Consider the following 19,676-nt stretch of genomic DNA (forward strand, 5'->3'; position numbering starts at 1 on the left):
GCTTTGCTTTGCTTTTAGTTTAGTTGCACGGTGGGTTTTTTTTGGGGGGTCTTTTTTTGGGGGTTTTTTTCCTTTACTCTATTGATATATATATATATATATATATATATATATATATAAAAAAATCAGTATACTATTATTTTACCATATTATTTTATGTTTAAATTGCACTGTTTGTATCAATTTTTTCTTCTGTATTAATATCTCCTGTAATTTCTAACAGTGTATTAGTGCCTTTATGGTTTACCCTTTGTATACTTATTCAATAAAAAGATTTAAAAAGAAAGAGGCAGGTGCCAGTGGAAGGTGGTGCCTTAGCACTGCTGGCCCACCACCTTGAGGGAGTCTTGATCATAAGTGGACCGAAACTCCTGAAGGCAGGTGGCAGATCAACTGATGATCCCACTGGTGATAGCACAGGACAGTTAACACCTTAGTCCAAGTGTATTTTCAATTCAGTGACAGGTAATTTGATAACCTATTTACTTTGAACTTTATTATCTAACAGATTCTTAAGAGTCACATTACACAACTATATAGATAAGTGGCATCTGGCAGTGATCTGTTTAGTTGTGTAGCAGTGAATTGGTAGGAGCAAATAACTAAACAATTAATATCTCAAAATAGCAGGTCTGGCAGCATCTATGGAGAGAAATAAAGAGTCAACATTTTGCCTGAGATCTTTCATCAAGACTGCTGAGTTCCTCCAGCATTTTGCATGTGTTACTCCAGGTTTCGAGCATCTGCAGTATCTCTTTTGTTTCTGAGCGAATATCTTAGATGTTGATCGTCATTGTTGAATATTTCAGTATTCATTTTATTGTCTCCTCCTCCTTCTGTCCTTGGGATAAAGGCACCATTCACTGATTAAAGTGTATGATGGACATGCCGTGATGGTTTTTTTTTGTTCTCATAGCAACTAAAGCACAACAGTTTGTAAAATATAAAAATCATTATCAGAATATTAGTGTAATAAGTAGAAGCCACATTAGTTACATCTCTAATCCTGTGAAAAGATTTAAGATCAGATAGACACAGTTTGCACATAAGTTAAACAAAAATGACCTTTGAAAAAAAAGTAGACTACTTTGAGTGTCACAGATGAAAGCCATTATTTTATCCTCAATGGACTTGTTTTATCCTTAGAATTTTTTCTAAAATTAGTAACAGCATGCTAACAAAGGTTTGTAAAAAGTATTCAATGCAAAAAATCAAAATGTAAATAAGCAAGGTAACTGTTCACCAGAAGCCAGTCTCCTGTTTAAGATGTTTACCTCAAAGCAGCTCAAAGCGGGTCAAGTTTCAGTTTTACACCTCAGCACTTATCAATGTCTGATATTTATTCAGATTTGTCTCAGTATTTAGACAAGACTGGTATAAGCACACATAAATGGATAATATTTATGCTATATTTGTAAGGTTATGACTCACTAAAGCTGGAGAATCATTCTAGCACTATATATCATTGGATAGTCCTAAATTGTTCACAAAGACTAAATTTAAAAACTTTTTTTCTCTCTCTGAAGCATTTTAGGATTTTTAGTTTACATTGCAGTATTTTTTCAAAGCAAAATAATGTTGACTGTCATGGTTAAATCACACACACAACTTTCAAATAGTTACAAACAAGCCAGCTTCCCTTTTCACTTTTTAATGGAATCTTCAACACAACTTCTCTTCACCTAAACCATGACAGGAGGTTTACGGACATAATGTACATACTTGTCAAGATCAAGGCCAATAACACCCAGTAAATGTAAACTTCCAGGAACAAATGCCACAATCAACTGAAAACAAAGCTTTGACCTTTTCCTCCAATGCAGTAAGAATACTGCAGAAGCCAACTGTTATTGAAGTGTCATCTGATGGAGACCTGTTAATTCAGCACAAATCATGGTCTGTAATTTCATCTAATCATTGTATAACTGGGGAGTTCAAATACATGTTCAATTGAACCATTTCAAATTGACATCAGTGACGCCAACATTTGTGTCAGATTAGCAATGGAGTTTTTTTAAATCTGCAGATGCTAGAATTCTCATATTAAAACAGAAAACACTGTAAACACTCAGCAGGTCACGCAGTTTCCACAGATGAAATAAAGTTAATTCCTCAGGCCAAAGACCCTTCAGGGCTGAGCAATGAGAAAGCCTGTTATTCTAGCTTTGAGTTATTGTGCCAGTAAGAACTAGTTTTATGTTGTTTTTGTTCAAATCATAGATAGAGTCCCAAAGTGCACCCTCATGGACTCCACTCCTAACACTTTCCCAGGCCAATGCCATTCTCTTGTACTATCATACACCTCCAGATCAATTATCTGTTGTAGGGTAATGTAATGGGTGACAGTTGACACATATTGTTCATAGAAACATAGAAAACCTACAGCACAATACCGGCCCTTCGGCCCACAATGCTGTGCCGAACATGTACTTACTTCAGAAATTACCTAGTGTTACCCATAGCCCTCTATTTTTCTAAGCTCCATCCAGGAGTCTCTTAAAAGACGCTACTGTATCCGTTTCCACCACTGTCGCTGGCAGCCTATTCCACACACACACCACTCTCTGCGTAAAAAAATTACCCTGACATCTCCTCTGTACCTACTGTGCCCTCTCGTGTTCGTGAGTTCAGAATAGAAACCATTCTACGCAAGTCAAACACAGTGTTTACTTTAAAAGATGGTCCCTGACATAATGACATCAGTTAAGGCAACTGCCTTTGGTTTGCTCGTAATGGAAATAAAGGGCTGCAGCTTCTGTTAAGCACATAAAACGACTTGCATGTTTTATTCACAAAATCTGACACGGTTATAAAATATTTGCACTTTGCTATTAATTCAGCAATAGTTGTACCAACATCAATGAAATCCAAAAACCCCTTTCTTGTATTTTACCCATTTTGAAATTCCAACAAATATGAATCACCACCCATTCACGGATCCTACTATAGTAGCCGACAAGTGGCTACAGAGAGAAACGCTCACCCAACTCTGTAGCCCTATTTTTACTAATAACAAAACTAGAACAAAAATCTAACTTCCACATACTAATGGTAAACAAAAGCAACACACACAAACTCCTTGAAGATCCCACCACCAAACACATCTTCTCCTCCATGCTCCCCCCCCCCGCCACTTTCTACAGCGATCACTCCCTAAGCAACTCACTTGTCCACTCATCCCTCCCCACTGATCTCCCTCCTGGTACTTAACCTTGCAAGCAGAACCTGCCTTGACACCTCCTCCTTCACTACCATTCAGGGCCCCAAACAGTCCTTCCAGGTGAGGCGACATTTTACCTGTGAATCTGTAGGGATCATCTACTGTATCCTAGTGCTTCCAGTGAGGTCTCTTATATATCGATGAGACCAGATGTACAGTTGCAATAAAACGTTTGTGAACTCTTTGCAATTACCTGGTTTTCTGCATTAATTACTCATAAAATGTGACCTAATCTTCATCTCAGTCACAGTAATATACAAACACAACCTGCCTAAACTAATAACATACAAACAATTGTACTACTTCTCAGCAATACTGAGTACACCATTTAAACAATCACAGTCTAGGTTCAAAATAGTATGTGAACCTCTGGTATAATGCCTTCTACAAAGCTATTTGGAGTCAGATGTTCCGGTCAGTGAGATGAGATTGGAGGTGTAGGTTTTAGAGGTGCCCTGCCCTATAAAAAAGATGCATAACGAGGGGTCACAGTTTGAGGATAAAGGGGAAGCCTTTTAGGACTGAGATTAGGAAAAACTTCTTCACACAGAGAGTGGTGAATCTGTGGAATTCTCTGCCACAGGAAACAGTCGAGGCCAGTTCATTGGCTATATTTAAGAGGGAGTTAGATATGGCCCTTGTGGCTAAAGGGATCAGGGAGTATGGAGGGAAGGCTGGTACAGGGTTCTGAGTTGGATGATCAGCCATGATCATACTGAATGGCGGTGCAGGCTCAAAGGGCCAAATGGCCTACTCCTGCACCTATTTTCTATGTTTCTATGTCTATAAAGGTCAAGTTACTGACAGACCCTGCTCTTCTCAAGAAAGATATGATTATGTGCACCATGCCTCAATCAAAATAGTTTTCAGAGGACCTTTGAAGAAGAATTGAAGAGAAGCTGGAGCTGGAGAAGGCTACAAAAACATTTCTAAAGACCTAAGTGTTCCATCAGTCCACAGTAAGAGAAATTGACTATAATTGGAGCAAATTCAATACTGTTGCTACTCTCCCTAGGAGTGGACGTCCTGTAGAGATCACACCAAGAGCATGACGTGCAAAGCTGAAGGAGGTGCAAAAGACCAGCAGAAATCTCTGGAACTTGCCAAAGTCTCCGTTCATGCGTCTACTACAGGAAAAATACTGAACAAGAATGGTATTCATGGGTGGACACCATGGAAGAGACCACTCCTCTTCAACAAAAACCATTGTTGCACATCTCATGTTTGCAAGAGACTACCTGGATGTTCTACAACACTTCTGAGTCAATGCTCTGGGACAGATGAGACAGAAGAACTTTATAGCAGAAATGCACATTGCTGTATTTGGAGGGAAAAGGGCACTGCGACCAACACCAAAAACCTATCCCAACTGTGAAACATGGCGGAAGAGGCATCATAGTTTGATGCTGCTTTGTTATGTCAGGGCCTGGAAAGCTTGCAGTCATTGAGGGAATAATGAATTCAAAACTGCATCAAGACATTTTATAGGAGAATGTCAGGGTAGTAGTTCACCAGCTGAAGCTTAGTAGAAGTTGGATGATGCACCAAGACAATGATCCAAAACACAACCACAGAATGGTTTAAAAAGAAGAAAATTAGTGTTTTGGAATGACCAAGTCATAGTTTAGACCTTAACTCAATTGAGATGCTGTGGCATGACCTGAAGATGGCTGCTCTTGCAAGGTATCCCAAAAATATTGATGAACTGCAACAGTTTTGTATGGAGGAATGGTCTAAAATTCCTTCTTGCCACTGTGCAAGTCTGATCAGCAGTTACAGGAAACGCCAGGTGGAGGTTATTGCTGCTAAAGAAAGTTCTAACAGTTATTAAATATGAGGGTTCACATACTTTTTCCAACTAGGACTGTGAATGATGAAATAATGTGTTCAACAAAAATGTTAAAAGTACAATTGCTTGTGTGTTTTGTGCGAGGTTTCCAACCTCACTCCTTCCAACGCTCTGCTTTCCACTCCCTCCGCACCAATCCTAACCTTACTATAAAACCCGCTGATAAGGGGGGGTGCTGGTAGTCTGGCGTACTGACCTCTGCCTTGCCGAGGCACAGCGACGACTCGCTGATACCTCCTCTTATTTACCCCTCGATCATGACCGCACTAAGGTGGACCAGGCCATTGTCTCCCACACCATCACCACCCTTATCAGCTCTGGGGATCTCCCATCCACTGCCACCAGCCTCATATTTCCCACACTCCGCACTTCCCGTTTCTACCTCCTACCCAAGATCCACAAACCTGCCTGTCCAGGTAGACCCATTGTCTCAGCTTGCTCCTGCCCCACCAAACTCATTTCTGCATACCTCAACACTGTTTTATCCCCCCTTGTTCAATCCCTTCCCACCTATGTTCGTGACATTTCTCACACTCTGAAATTTTTCAATGATTTTAAGTTCTCTGGCCCCCACAGCCTTATTTTCACCATGGATGTCCAGTCCCTATGTACCTCCATCCCCCACCAGGAAGGTCTCAAAGCTCTCCAATTCTTTTTGGATTCCAGATCTAACCAATTCCCCTCTACCACCACTCTCCTCCATCTAGCGGAATTAGTCCTTAACCTTAATAATTTTTCCTTTGGCTCCTTCCATTTCCTCCAAACTAAAGGTGTAGCCATGGGCACCCGTATGGGTCCCAGCTATGCCTGCCTTTTTGATGGCTTTGCGGAACAGTTCCAAACCAGGTGTAGCACTTATTCGGTTTACAAGGATAAGTGTATACGGTTCCAAGTCTATATGGTACCCGTCCCCCACTTTTCCTTCGCTACATTGATGACTGCATTGGCGCTGCTTCCTGCATGCATGCTGAACTCGCTGACTTCATTAACTTTGCCTCCAACTTTCACCCTGGCCTCAAATTTACCTGGTCCATTTCTGACACCTCCCTCCCCTTTCTTGATCTTTCTGTCTCTATCTCTGGAGACAGCTTATCTACTGATGTCTACTATAAGCCTACGGACTCTCACAGCTATCTGGACTATTCCTCTTCCCACCCTCTCTCTTGCAAAAGTGCCATTCCCTTCTCGCAATTCCTCTGTCTCTGCGGCATCAGCTCTCAGGATGAGGTTTTTCATTCCAGGATGAAGGAGATGTCTTCTTTTTTTAAAGAATGGGGCTTCCCTTCCTCCACCATCAACTCTGCTCTCAAACGCGTCTCTCCCATTTCACATGCATCTGCTCTCACCCCATCCTCCCAACACCCCACTAGGGATAGGGTTCCCTTTGTCCTCGCCTACCACCCCACCAGCCTCCGGGTCCAACATATAATTCTCCGTAACTTCCGCCACCTCCAACGGGATCCCACTACCAAGCACATCTTCCCCCCCCCCCCCCCGCTTTCTGCAGGGATCACTCCCTATGCAACTCCCTTGTCCATTCATGCCCCCCCCATTCCTTCCCACCGATCTCCCTCCTGGTGCTTATCCTTGTAAGTGGAACAAGTGCTACACATGCCCTTACACTTCCTCCCTCACCACCATTCAGGGCCCCAGACAGTCCTTCCAGGTGAGGCGACACTTCACCTGTGAGTTGGCTGGGGTGATATACTGCGTCCAGTGCTCCCGGTGTGGCCTCCTATAGGTGAAACCCGACGCAAACTGGGAGACCATTTCACTAAACACCTACGCTCTGTCTGACCGAGAAAGCAGGATCTCCCAGCAGCCACACATTTTAATTCCACATCCCATTCCCATTCTGATATGTCTATCCATGGCCTCCTCTACTGTCAAAATAAAGCCAAACTAAGGTTGGAGGAACAACACCTTATTTTCTATCTGGGTAGCTTCCAACCTGGTGGCATGAACACTGATTTCTCTAACTTCCGTTAATGCCCCTCCTCCCCTTCTTACCCAATCCCTTATTTATTTATTATTTCCCCCCTTTTTTCCTCTCTCTGTCCCTCTCACAATCACTCCTTGCCTGCTCTCCATCTTCCTCTGGGCTCCCCTCCCCCTTACTTTCTCTTTAGGCCTCCCGTCCCATGATCCTCCCCCTTCTCCAGCTCTGTATCCCTTTCGCCAATCAACTTTCCAGCTTCATCCCTCCCCCTCCTGTCTTCTCCTATCTTTTCAGATCCCCCCCTCCCACTTTCAAATCTCTTACTACCTCTTCTTTCAGTTAGTCCTGACGAAGGGTCTTGGCCTGAAACGTCGACCGTACTTCTTCCGATAGATGCTGCCTGGCCTGCTGTGTTCCACCAGCATTTTGTGTGTGTTATTAGTTTAGGCAGATTGGGTTTGTCTATTATTGTGATGAAGATCAGATCACAATTTATGAGTAATGCAGAAAACCAGATAATTGCAAAGGGTTTGAAACTTTCTCTTGCAACTGGGAGACTGCTACGCCACACCCCTTTGCTCCATCCACCACAAAAAGTGGGATCTCCTGGTGGCCACCCATTTCAATTCTACTTCCCATTCCGACATGGACATATCAGTCCATGGCCTCCTCCACTGCCAGGATAAGGCCACACTCGGGTTGGAGGAGAAACCCCTTATATTCCGTCTAGGTAGCCTCCAACATGATAGCATGAACATCGATTTCTTGAACTTCCAGTAAAATCGCCTCCCCCCTACCTTTCACCAATCCCCATATCTCCTTACCTGCCCATCACCTCCCCCTGGTGCTCCTCCCCCTTCCCTTTCTTCCATGGTCTTCTGTCCTCTCCTTTCAGATTCCCCCTTTTCCAAACCTTTATCTCTTTCACCAATCAACTTCCCAGCTCTTTACTTCACCCTTCCCCCTCTCCTGGTTTCACCTATCAGCTGCCATCTTGTACTTCTACCTCCCCTCCCTCCCACCTTCTTACTCTGACTTCGCCCCTTCTTTTCCAGTCCTGAAGGTCTTAGCCCGAAACGTCGACTGTTTACTCTTTTCTCTAGCTGCTGCCTGACCTGCTGAGTTCTTCCAGCATTGTGTGTGTGTGTGTGTGTGTGTGTGTGTGTGTGTGTGTGTGTGTTGCTTTGGATTGCCAGGATCTGCAGATTTTCTCATTTTTATGATGGTGCCCTGACCCTCTTTAAGACTAGGCACTGAGAAAGTTTCCAGGACCAAAGGTACAATGTGAAGGGAAGATTAGCAATGCTTGAACACAGCAAGAAGATACAAGGGAACACAAAACTGTCAGAGGCATTTAAAGTAAAACACATGCTCCTTAATGCTTTATTTTAAATGCCGGTAACAGCTGCAGCACAGCTGTGCTGACCAAGTTTACTGTTCAAACAATGACAGAAAGCAGGCACTTGAAAAAGAAACCAAAGCAACTCATTTCCACTCTTAGGATTAGTTTCTCACTCTGAAGAAGAGAAACATTCTATTGCATACCATCTATTTCAATATTACAAAAAAAATACGACCAATAATGCATCATCCCTAATTAAACAATCCCAAAATTCTGGAGACCATCTCAAATCAATGGTCAATTAACCTGCTAGCAATTAACCCCTGACCAAATTGCTTCCAGCTTGCCATCACACTGCTGTCATACTTTCCTACTGGCAGTTAGTTGCTAATTAGGCTATGCATACATTCTACATGAAAAATAATGATAAGTTTTAACAGTTTTGTTTTAAAGCTTGGACCAGTTGAAACATTCTAGTTCCAGAAATTAAGGGCTGCACAAACAACCCCTGCTGTACAGGCTGATGCATATGGTATATAATCTCAATTTGGCCTTTAGTCCAACAGTGAAGGAAAATTGAACCGTCTGAAGTGCCCTCTTGAATGTAAGACTTGAAGCTACCATTAAGCTCTCACATTAGATATAGTTGGTAGGTGAGATAACTTTTGTTATTTGAAAAGAAGCAAAGAATCACCTTAAAATTCTCTTTTCAATGTTTGGATTACTCAATCAACAGTAGCAACAGATTTGCTCACCCAGAATACTGTATATGTGCTCCCTGCTCTGCTAAAAATGGCTGTTATACTTCAGAAAGAAACCATGTTTTATTGAAATATCTGAGATACCCTGGGATGACAGACTTCATATGAATGCTTTCATCGAAGAGCCCAAATAATATGAAGAGGAAGGCGGCCATTTAGTCCATTTCGCTCATCTTGCCCTAGATACCCGTGAATCCGCCTTGCTCCATAGCCAGCATTTTTAATGATTTAAAGAAAAACTCAGATTTTCACAACATGTCTGGTATCCAATCTGTAAAAATAGAATCTGTGTTATTACAACAAAGCAACACAGGAAATCAAATTTGAGATAAGCCACATGACCCCCAAGAACATGATCTACCATCCAGGAAGATTATGGCTGCTCCTATTGCTCAAGTCCACTGTATATTCCCATATCACTGATTCCCTCAGCATGCAAAGATCTACCAATCTACCAACAATCATGGTCATGGGGCCATGATCATCTACATTAAACAACACAGTACATAATGAAAATGATAATTGAAAACAACTTCTCACTCTCCTAATCTTCATGGCATACAGGGCAATGTTTACTCACCTATCTTCATAGAACAGACTGCCCCACTCAGTAATGAGTCACTCAATTAATCTCTTGGACATTTGCTGCCAAAGTAACCATCTCATTTAGGTACAAGACCACGGGTATCCAGGGCAAGATGAGCGAAATAAACTGAACACTGTTTTCCAGTGTTATCTCAACAATGCTAGTCTACACAATCTCATCAAGTCTTCCCTGCTTTTATATTCCACCTGCACTGAAATAAAGGCCAACTTGTTCCTTGTCTTTTGTGACTGTTGGTTCAAACATATTCTTCCTGCATCTCCTGAACCAGTGTGCTCAGATTTAGCTACTCAAATGTTTATTGTTGTCTCAACTCTTGAGGTTTAAAGTCTTTTTTTGCCCCTGACTAACGAAAGGTGCACAATTTCACATTTCCCCACATTTTGCTCCACCTGCTATCTTCTTGCCCACTCTCTTAACTCATCTGTCCTTTGACAGACCAAGACTCTGTCCTAGCAGTGCAAGTTCCCTTCCAGGCTCTGTATCTTCCACACACTGAGATGAAAAATCTGTGCAAAATAACAGTTGGTTATTCATTCAAACTGAGCAACTGAGAGCCCTAGCATGGGGTAACCTAATCAGGAAGTCTGCCAACCTTATCCAATTTTTCAATCACAATATTTTCCCTCATTAAATGATATCGACTCTCAATGTCATACGACAATTTTCTAGATACCCCATTGCAGTGTCCTTAGTGATGGACTCCATTGGCTGTGGACAATGAATATTCACACACACTCACGTCCCATACTTTGATTATCTGAGCAATCTGTCTTTCTCAATAGTCGCAGAGAATTATACTGCGGGAAAACAGGCCCTTCGGTCCTGCTTGTCCAATAATGAGCAAAATATCAATATGAGCTATTCCCATTTGCCTACTTTTGGCCCAACACTATCCAAGTGCCTGTTTAAGTGTCTTTTAAAAATTGTGATTGTACCCACTTCTACACCTTCCTTAGGCAGCTCCCCCTAATACTGACCACTCTGCTTCCCCTCAGGTTCTTTCCCCTCTCACAAATCTGCGTCCTCTAGTTTTTATCCTAGTCTTTACCCTAGGAAAAACAAAATGAGACCATCCCCATTATCTATGCCCCTCATAATTTTGTTAACCTCTATATAGGTCAACCCTCAGCCTCCTACACTCTCGGGGGGAAAAAAAGTCCCAGACTATCCAAATTACTGAAATCCCTGGAATACCTTCATGAACCTTTCCTGCACTCTTCCCAGCACAATGACGTCTTTCCTATAGCTGAGCAATCTGCAATGCACACAATACTCCCAAGTGTCATCTCTCCAACGACATGTAAATCTGCAACGTAACATCCCAATTCCTGGAAGGCAAACATGCCAAATGCCTTGTTCACCATCCTGCCCACTTGTGTCACCACTTTCAGACCTATGTACCTGGACCCCTCAGTCTTAATGCGACAATGTAAAAATCTGTAAATAAAAAATTGCTTATCATAGTGAACCTGCAGGCTCTAGTCAGTAGGTGGCGCTGTGGAGCAAGAGTTTCAAGTCAATCTGGATTCTTCTCATTATGTTCGTAATTTAGTATGTAATGGACAGTGGAATTTATACAAATGGAACCAATTCACAGCATGACATCTATAATTAAAATTAAACTATCAATAGTAGAGTCAGCATCTGTTCTAATGTTCTACAGTGGCATGTCCATTTAAATTACCATTCACTAGCTTTCTTTCATATGCACACACATTACTACCAACACCCCGCCTCCATTGGCCCCAAAATCCATCAGAATACTGAGTAGAGGGTTTGCGAATGATGGTGCCTAATTTCTACCATTAAGCCTTTTACTAAAGAGGTGGTAATGGCAGGGAGAGCATTTATGCTTCAAAAAATGATCATTTCTGGGCCACAGTAACACATACAAAACACTGGAGGAACTCAGCAGTTCAGACAGCATCTATGGAAATGAATAAACAGTCAGGCCATATACACATTAGACAAAAGACAGATTTACTGTGCTTCTAGATGTATCAAAGTGCCAAAGTGGAGTATTTTGAAATGTAGTCGCTGCTGTGGAAACAGCATTCGGATTCAGATTTATTTATCACATGTACATCAAAACATGCAGTGAAATGCATTATTTGTGTTAACAATCAACAGACTGAAGGATGTGCTGGGGGCAGCCCACAAGTGTCGCCACACTTTCCAGTGCCAATATAGCATGTCCAAAATGTTCAGCATAAGCAGCAACAAGCCACAGCAGCAAAATAAGCACTTTTCCCTCCCTCCCTACCACCCATACACACACCCCTCCAATCCCAGGATAGGCAGCCACCAGACCTCCAGTCCATGGCCCCAGCCTCTCAAGCATCACACTTCCAAACTCCAGTTCGTGGTCTGAAATGACAAATTAGGCCATTTGAACATAACATCTAAGTATAAATATAACCCTCTAAAAACTAGGGTGATAATTATCTGAAATAATGTTTTGGAGATGCTGAATGAAGGATAAATCTCAGCCAGAAATTCAGGGAAAATGCCCCATTGTTATTTTACATCCAAAAGATGGCTAGCACATTTCCTCATCTGAAAAATTGGTAACAATACAAATCATTCACAGGTATAGTTTGTTCAAGTAAAAGTTTAATTGTCATTTAACCATATTCATGTATACACCTAAACAGCATTCCTTCGGGGCCAGGATGCAAAACAGTACATACAATTACAAAAAATAATATTAGTACAAGTCCCTGAGTGGTATGGCCTGAAGAGTGATGGCCCTGGAACCATGTTTCTGCAAGAACAAGTACGCAGCAGTTCCTCATCTCTCACAAGTTCAGCCGCAGCAATTTGGCTGCATCTTTCAGCAATGAGCAAACAAAAATCTCCTTACCACAAATGACACTAAATTTAAAAACAAATCCTTAATTATTCATCTTGAGCTCCTCCTGGCTGTCCAGCATTACAGACACCTGATTTTAGCCAATTACTTTCACTCCAAGGTAATAAGGCTGAGCAGAGTTTTGATATCCGACAGAAGCATGAACTTGCCTATGCCACAACCAGAATTTCTACAAATAAGCAATTCTATTGCAGCTACAACAATGACATTCACTCAACAATCCAAAATATTTATCAACCCCATCCATAAAATGCAGTATTAATCATACCTGGCAGAACCTATCCTTAACCCTCAATAGCTTCTCTTTCCATTACTCCCTTTTTCTACAAATTCAAGGGGTGGTTATGGGTACACTCATTGGCTCCAGCTATGCCTGTCTTTTTATTGGTTATGTGGAACAAGCTATTTAAAACCCACTCTGGCATCCCCTCTGAGACTCTTTCCACTGCTACATAGACAACTGCAATGGTGCTGCTTCCTGCATTAGTGTGGGACAGTTAATTTCAACAACTTTGCTACTGACTTCTACCCTACTCTTAAATTCACCTGGACCCTTTCTGAGATTTCTCTCCTTTTTTTGGAGCTGTCTGTTTCCATCTCAGGATATTTAGAATCAAAATCCGGTTTAATATCACTGACATGTTGAGAAATTTGTTGTCTTCTACCACCAACTCTCACAGCTACCTCGATTATACCTCCTTCCACCTTGTCTGCTGGGAGAACACCATCTTTCTCTCCATCTTTGTGCTGCATCAGCCCTGAAGATGAGGTTTTCTGTTCCAGTACTTCCAAATGTCCTCCTTTTCACATAGCTTTCCATCTACTATAACTGGTGAATTAGTCACTAGCAGTTCCCCAGTGTTTGCTCTTACCCATCACCCCTCTGCCCAGACAGAATTAGAGCTCCCAGAGCCTTCACCTTTCTTGATCAATTCCAATGAAAGACTATCAACTTGAAACATCACTTTTTTCCTCTCTCCAGATGCTGCCTGACATGCCAAGTATTCCCAGCCCACTGTTCCTTTTAATACATTCATAACCACACCCCACATAATACTTAAAGGTGTACTTATGTCTTCATAGTTACTTGTTGTTAAGATATCATATATTCATGAGGCATGGATGTTGCTGTCAGTGCCATCAATTATGATGGTTCCCTACATGCTTCCAACATTCATTAATTTTATTTCAGATTTCTGGAATCTGCAGATTTTTACTATTGACTATTTTGATTCAGGATGTAAGAATTGAATTGAATACTTCTTCTGGATTGTAAGAAAATGTTAACTGGTTTCTAATACCTGGTTCCAGTCCAGCCCTCTATCAAAGGCTGTTAATATTCTTAAAGTAGCCCAGTAAATATCTTTCTGAAAATAAGCACATCACATTCACAGGCCTTGCCAATATCGCCTGCACCCCAAGCAGAGATTTACTAAAATAACAGATTAACATAACATTAACTGAACATTCTATCCTCCATAATGAGGACAACCTGTATTTTTCCCCCAGGATCAAAATATCTAAATTCTTGAGGACAAACATTTAAGGTGAGAGCTTACCTTTAAGGTTGAGTTCAAGGTTGTATGCAGTGAATGGAAAAATATGGATGCTGTGTAGGCAGATGAGATCAGTTAGACATTTAATTACTAGTTTAATTTGTCCAACATAACCTCGTGGACTGAAGATCCCATTCCTGTGCTGTGTTGTTCTATGTCCGAAGACTGGCAAGAAATAGGAATAGCTGCATACAGGGGCACCAAGATTGGGCAGGAGAAACGGCAAGGTCAAGGAAAGCTTTGTGGTTTAACCACATCCTATTCCTCTAATTATTTAAAACATACTTAATGCACTGTTATAAGAAACTGCACACACACACACACACACATACTTTCCTATAACATTATTGACATGCCCTTCTATAAACCATTCTATGCCCCTCGGAAATTAGTAAATGGAAAATTGTAAAAATAAAACTTCAACAATATAGAATTTTAAAATGATTGAAGTTCTTTATTTTCCACGTCCAGGAGAGAATGGAAGAAATCTGATATGGTCCATTTAAGCCCAAGTGCTGTGGTACTATGATTTAAGTTTAGCACGATGGTACTCGGTCTGGTAAAATCCTTGGAATTCTCCTGATACATAAAATGCATAACGAAATGAGGCTGAAAATCGTCGCCCATATCCACTGGATGCTGCTTCTTGGCAATGAGCTCACTTTCCACTTACTGGCTAAACTAGTGTATGATGGAAAACATTTTTTTTTTAAATGACATACACAGGGGTAGATCCCACCTTGGGGCTGCTCCAAAGAACAACTGGATGTGCTGAGAGCCACAATTGTTCAGTTATTTTATTGTTAACTTGAAAAATTGCAACCTTACATTTTGAGAAAAGTTACATTGGATGCTGAAACTCACAAAGTTGGCTTGGTCCTACACAAAAGCAACTCCCTGTGGTAAGCGCTGCCATAAATCAAACGGTCATCTACTCTTTGTATCACTGAGTGCTTTGGCATGTACAAAGTCCCTGCCCCATGGAACTTATGCAGCTTTGCCCAGACTTAATGGTGAACATTCGATTGACTGCTTGAATTGACTGATAGTTTTTATAGTCCTTGAATCTGCACAGACCAACACTGATCAACCAAGTCTCACCAGCTTGATCATTTATAAATGCAACCATGAAGAAGCACATCAATAATTGGTGATTTATCCAGTTCCTCTGGAAAACCACTGAAATAATATTCCCTTGTAAGGTGTAAAGAATTCACTCAATAAAATTTATGCACCTTGAATGCACTGTATGTTAGATCACCAAAGAATTTCCCTTATTTTAAGGGAGGCTCCATTTTGAATTTAAAAACAAATTTAGGTAAACAAAGACCCGTTCTGGGTGGCACGGTAGCACAGCAGTTAAGATAATCACTATTACAGCACCAGCGACCGAGGCTCAGTTCCACAGCTGTCTGAAAGGAATTTGTACACTCTCCCCACGACGACGTGGGTTTCCTCCCACATTCCAAAGACATACAGGCTAGCAGGTTAAAAGGTCACACGGTACAATCGAGTAGCACAGGTTCATTGGCCAGAAGAACCTGTTACTGTGCTCTATCTCTAAATAAATAACCGAAATAAGAATTTTAGCAATGTAGCAGCTTGGTGCAACTAAAACACAACTTGCTGATTTCATTCATCACAGAGAACTTACACAGGACAATCTTTGAAGTGGATGAGGATAGTCTTGCACATGAAGCACTGTACAGATTAAACTTCAAGATGCTGCCTTACCTACTCAGAGTTCCTTTTCGTGTTTTTATTTTAAATTTCCACCTCTACATTTTTGATTCCCAGTAAAAACTTAATGCAGCATGAAGACTTCCTTTCACTGTCAGTACTTGAAGGAACGTGAATACTGTTGTCCTCTACCAGAACTTCCTATCTATTAAGACAGGAATCAAATGTTCTCATGGCCGAAGCCAATATGACAATTTGGGAAGACGTTCAGCTTATTTTGAGATTATAATGTTTGGTATCAAAAAATTTCACAACACATGTTGGTGATAATAAACCCGATTCTGATATCTTTTGATTCCCAAATAACTAATAAAATGAATTGCTAATAAAGCTACAGTTCCCAAGTAACAAAGAATGAAAGCAAGTTGGGAATGGAGTAATTTAGTATTTGGGATAGAAGTGAAGTGTAGCAGTTTTGCTGGCTGCTCACTCTGCAGAATCTACTCTCCATCAGGACCATCACAGAGGCTGCTGAACCTGCCTCCAGATGGCTATGGGTCAAGAGGGGTGAGCCATGGACTAGTGCTACTGGGATATAAGCTAGGGCCTCATCAACCCTGGCTGGTTCGCCTGGGCGAGGGCATCTGATGTTGAAGACCCGAAACATCTGATGACCCCAGGTTACATCACTGATGATGTGTCCCAGCACATCCTAGGATGCATCTCAGCATCGAATACATCAACACTAAAGTGTATGAGTACTTTATTTGAAATGACAGGAAATAACTTCATAATAATTCTTTCAATTCCTAACGAAGTATTTGGAACGCATTGTTCTTCCTTTCATTCATGTTTTAATGAACCTAACTCTAGTTAGATTAGCCAATGAAAGATGATCTGAGTGGGACTGATAGGGTAGGACAGGGTTGGTCACAGGACTGAGATGAGAAAAGTTTCTTCACAGATGACAATAAATCTCTCTCCCCAGAGAGCTCAGCCAGTGATCAACACTGCGATTAAAATGAATGAAGACACAGAACAAACCCTTTCAGATAAATGAGCATCAAATGCTGGAGCACTTAGTGTATGTTGCCTTTACAAATGAAGTCAAGTGCCGTATGACTGACTATGATTACAAGTGCCTGATACTTACAATCAAAAATCTCCCACTTTCAATTATTCCTCTGCATCCCTTGGAAAATGGCTCAACTATTTGCCAAATGATGGGTTGGGCTGTGGGAAGGAGGGAGAGAAGTTTCAGGGACATACAGATTATCAGGAGATAAGGATAAGCAACAAGTTGGTAGATGGAATGTAATGTGGAAATGTGAAGTCAGTCATTTTGGTTATAAAAAATAGAAACATGGGGTATGCTTTAAGTAGTGGGAGAGTGAAAGGCTTTGGTGTTGAGGGACGAGTGTATTCTTCTGTTAGTTACCTAATCTGGAAGGCAAAGGCATGCAGTGTGAACAGCAGAATGATTTGAGGTACAAGAGTAGAATCATCTTCCTCACCTCTACAGGGCCCTATAGAGGCTGTATTTGGAATATTGTGTACAAGCCTGGTCAACCTACAAGCTGAAAAACAAAGATAGAGGATCAGAGACTATGCAGCCCCTCGACCTTACTGTGTTATTAAATCATGATGTCATAGATAAAGTCAGGGAGTAATAGAGCACAGAAGCAGGTCCTTCTTCACCCCAACTCTCAGATTTCCTCCCACAGTCCAAAGATGTACTGTTTGGTAGGTTAATTGCTGTTTGTTAGATTAGGATTAAATTGGGGGATCGCTGGAAGGTGTGGCCTACCGGGCTGCAAGGCCTTTTCCACGCTGTATCTCAATAAACAAATAAATAAACTCATCCCTGCCAGCCACTGTGCCCTTTTAATTCACTATTATCTATGTACCCATCCAAATGTCTTCTGAATATTGTTGCTTTCTCTGTCAGCCCATTCCATATACAGACCACCCACCCTGTGTGTGAAGAAGTTCCTTTTAAATCTTTTGCCTTCTCACCTCAAACCAATGCCTCATAGCTTTTAGTTTTACTTCCCTGAAAAAATGTCTCTACCAAAGGAGGTGTAAGGTTGCTCCTTCCCTCCGCTAGCCTGCAGGTCACCCTTGGGCAAGGTGTAGCACCTACTTAGCTCCCCCGATCAGGGTCACATGAAGACACGGGAGGAGGTGGTGGATAGTCATATGACAGCTGGTGCATATCACAAGTCCTGGTTGTGTGACCACTGACATCAGGGAGGCAATGGCTAAAGAGTATTGATAATGTTTGGGGTTACCCGCCTTGAAAGACACTGCCTGAAGAAGGCAATAGCAAACCACTTCTGTAGAAGCATTTGCCAAGAACAATCAAGGCCATGGGACCATGACTGCGGCACATGATGATGATGATGACGATGATCCCTGGGAAAAAGACAGTGTGCATTCACCCTCTGCCCAACCTTTCCCTCCAACTCAGGCCCTCAAATCCTGACAGCATCCTCATAAATCTTATCTGCACTCACTCCAGTTTAAGGTGACCAAAACTATACATGATACTCAAAGTGAGGTCTTACCAACATCTTGTACAACTACAATATAACATCCCAACTCCTCTACGCATTTCTCTTACTGACACATACCAAATACCCTCTTTACCATCCTGTCTACCTGTAATGCTGTTTTCAGCAAATTAGGGATTTGTTTTACAAATCTGATGGATTTGTGCTTTGACTTGTCTCAAATTCAAATTTCCTAATACCCGTGATGTGCAAATAAGGAAAAGAGGGTTAATTGAACTATCCTTCCCTGCAAGAAATCTCGCACTGAGATTATCATTACGTACTATCCAGAATACTGAACGCATTAACAGTCTCACACTGACACCTCCTGGTTAGATCTGAAAATTACAGCAGATTGCTCACGTTAAAATTTCCTAATTCAGGTGTACATGATATATACCTCGCAACGCGATCCAAGAATTCCCTATGCACAAGTTCCCTTTGCTGACATTCTTTGATTCCGAGTTAAGCAACATCCCAGCTTAGAAAACTCACCTTTTGTTTTCAAACTCCTCTGAGGTTTCATCCCCATTCCCATTATTAATCTTCTCCAACCAAAAAATTCTTAATCATTTCTCCAAATGTGAATAAATGAACATTACCATGGTATCCTGTTTTGACTGGCCAATGGAATCATATAGATAGATATTAGAAGAGATAATATTTTATAATATAATATGTAGCTTTGACAGATTGGATTGTATCGCCAAAAAGAATTGAATATAGTTCTGTATGTAATATAGAGTACCCATACAGGGATCAATCCCTCTGCCTGGTTTATGCCAGAAGGATGGCTCTATCCATTTCCAACCTCTCAGGTACACAGAATTTTGCTCTTGTTTCTATTACTCATTGGTTGTAATATACAGCATTGTTCAAAAGTCTTAGGCACATATATGTATAGCTAGGATGCCTAAGACTTTTGCACAGTTCTGTAGTAATTTTATATATTGCATTGTACTGTTGCCGCAGAAAAAACTATGACAAGCTTGACATGGAAATGAATTTCTTTAAGCACATGACAGAGTAGTATCAATCCTCTGTCTCTGTCTAAAATTCATTCATAAACTCAATGACATGAATTTGGGAACTTGAGTATAATGTGTTAATGCTGTTACATTTTGCACTTCTAAAAGGGTGGGGTGAAATCACACTTTGCTGGAGAAAGGGCATCTGTTTATTTATTGATTTAAAGGCATGTACCCAAGCATGCTGAAGAGACAACAATGCTGGATAACATAACAGTTATTAACCTGATCAGGTCCACAGTTATACATACAAGGATAAGACACTACTAT

The 19,676-nt window shown here is 41.2% G+C and overlaps 1 protein-coding gene across 2 annotated transcripts in view; it reads right to left on the bottom strand.

Annotated features, from left to right (window-relative positions):
- Window positions 1-19,676, bottom strand: part of blmh (bleomycin hydrolase) — an 81,627-nt gene that overhangs the window by 40,784 nt on the left and 21,167 nt on the right. The gene's annotated exons all lie outside the window — the stretch shown is intronic.

Source organism: Mobula birostris, chromosome 25, assembly GCF_030028105.1.
Source record: "Mobula birostris isolate sMobBir1 chromosome 25, sMobBir1.hap1, whole genome shotgun sequence".
NCBI lineage: Eukaryota > Metazoa > Chordata > Chondrichthyes > Myliobatiformes > Myliobatidae > Mobula > Mobula birostris.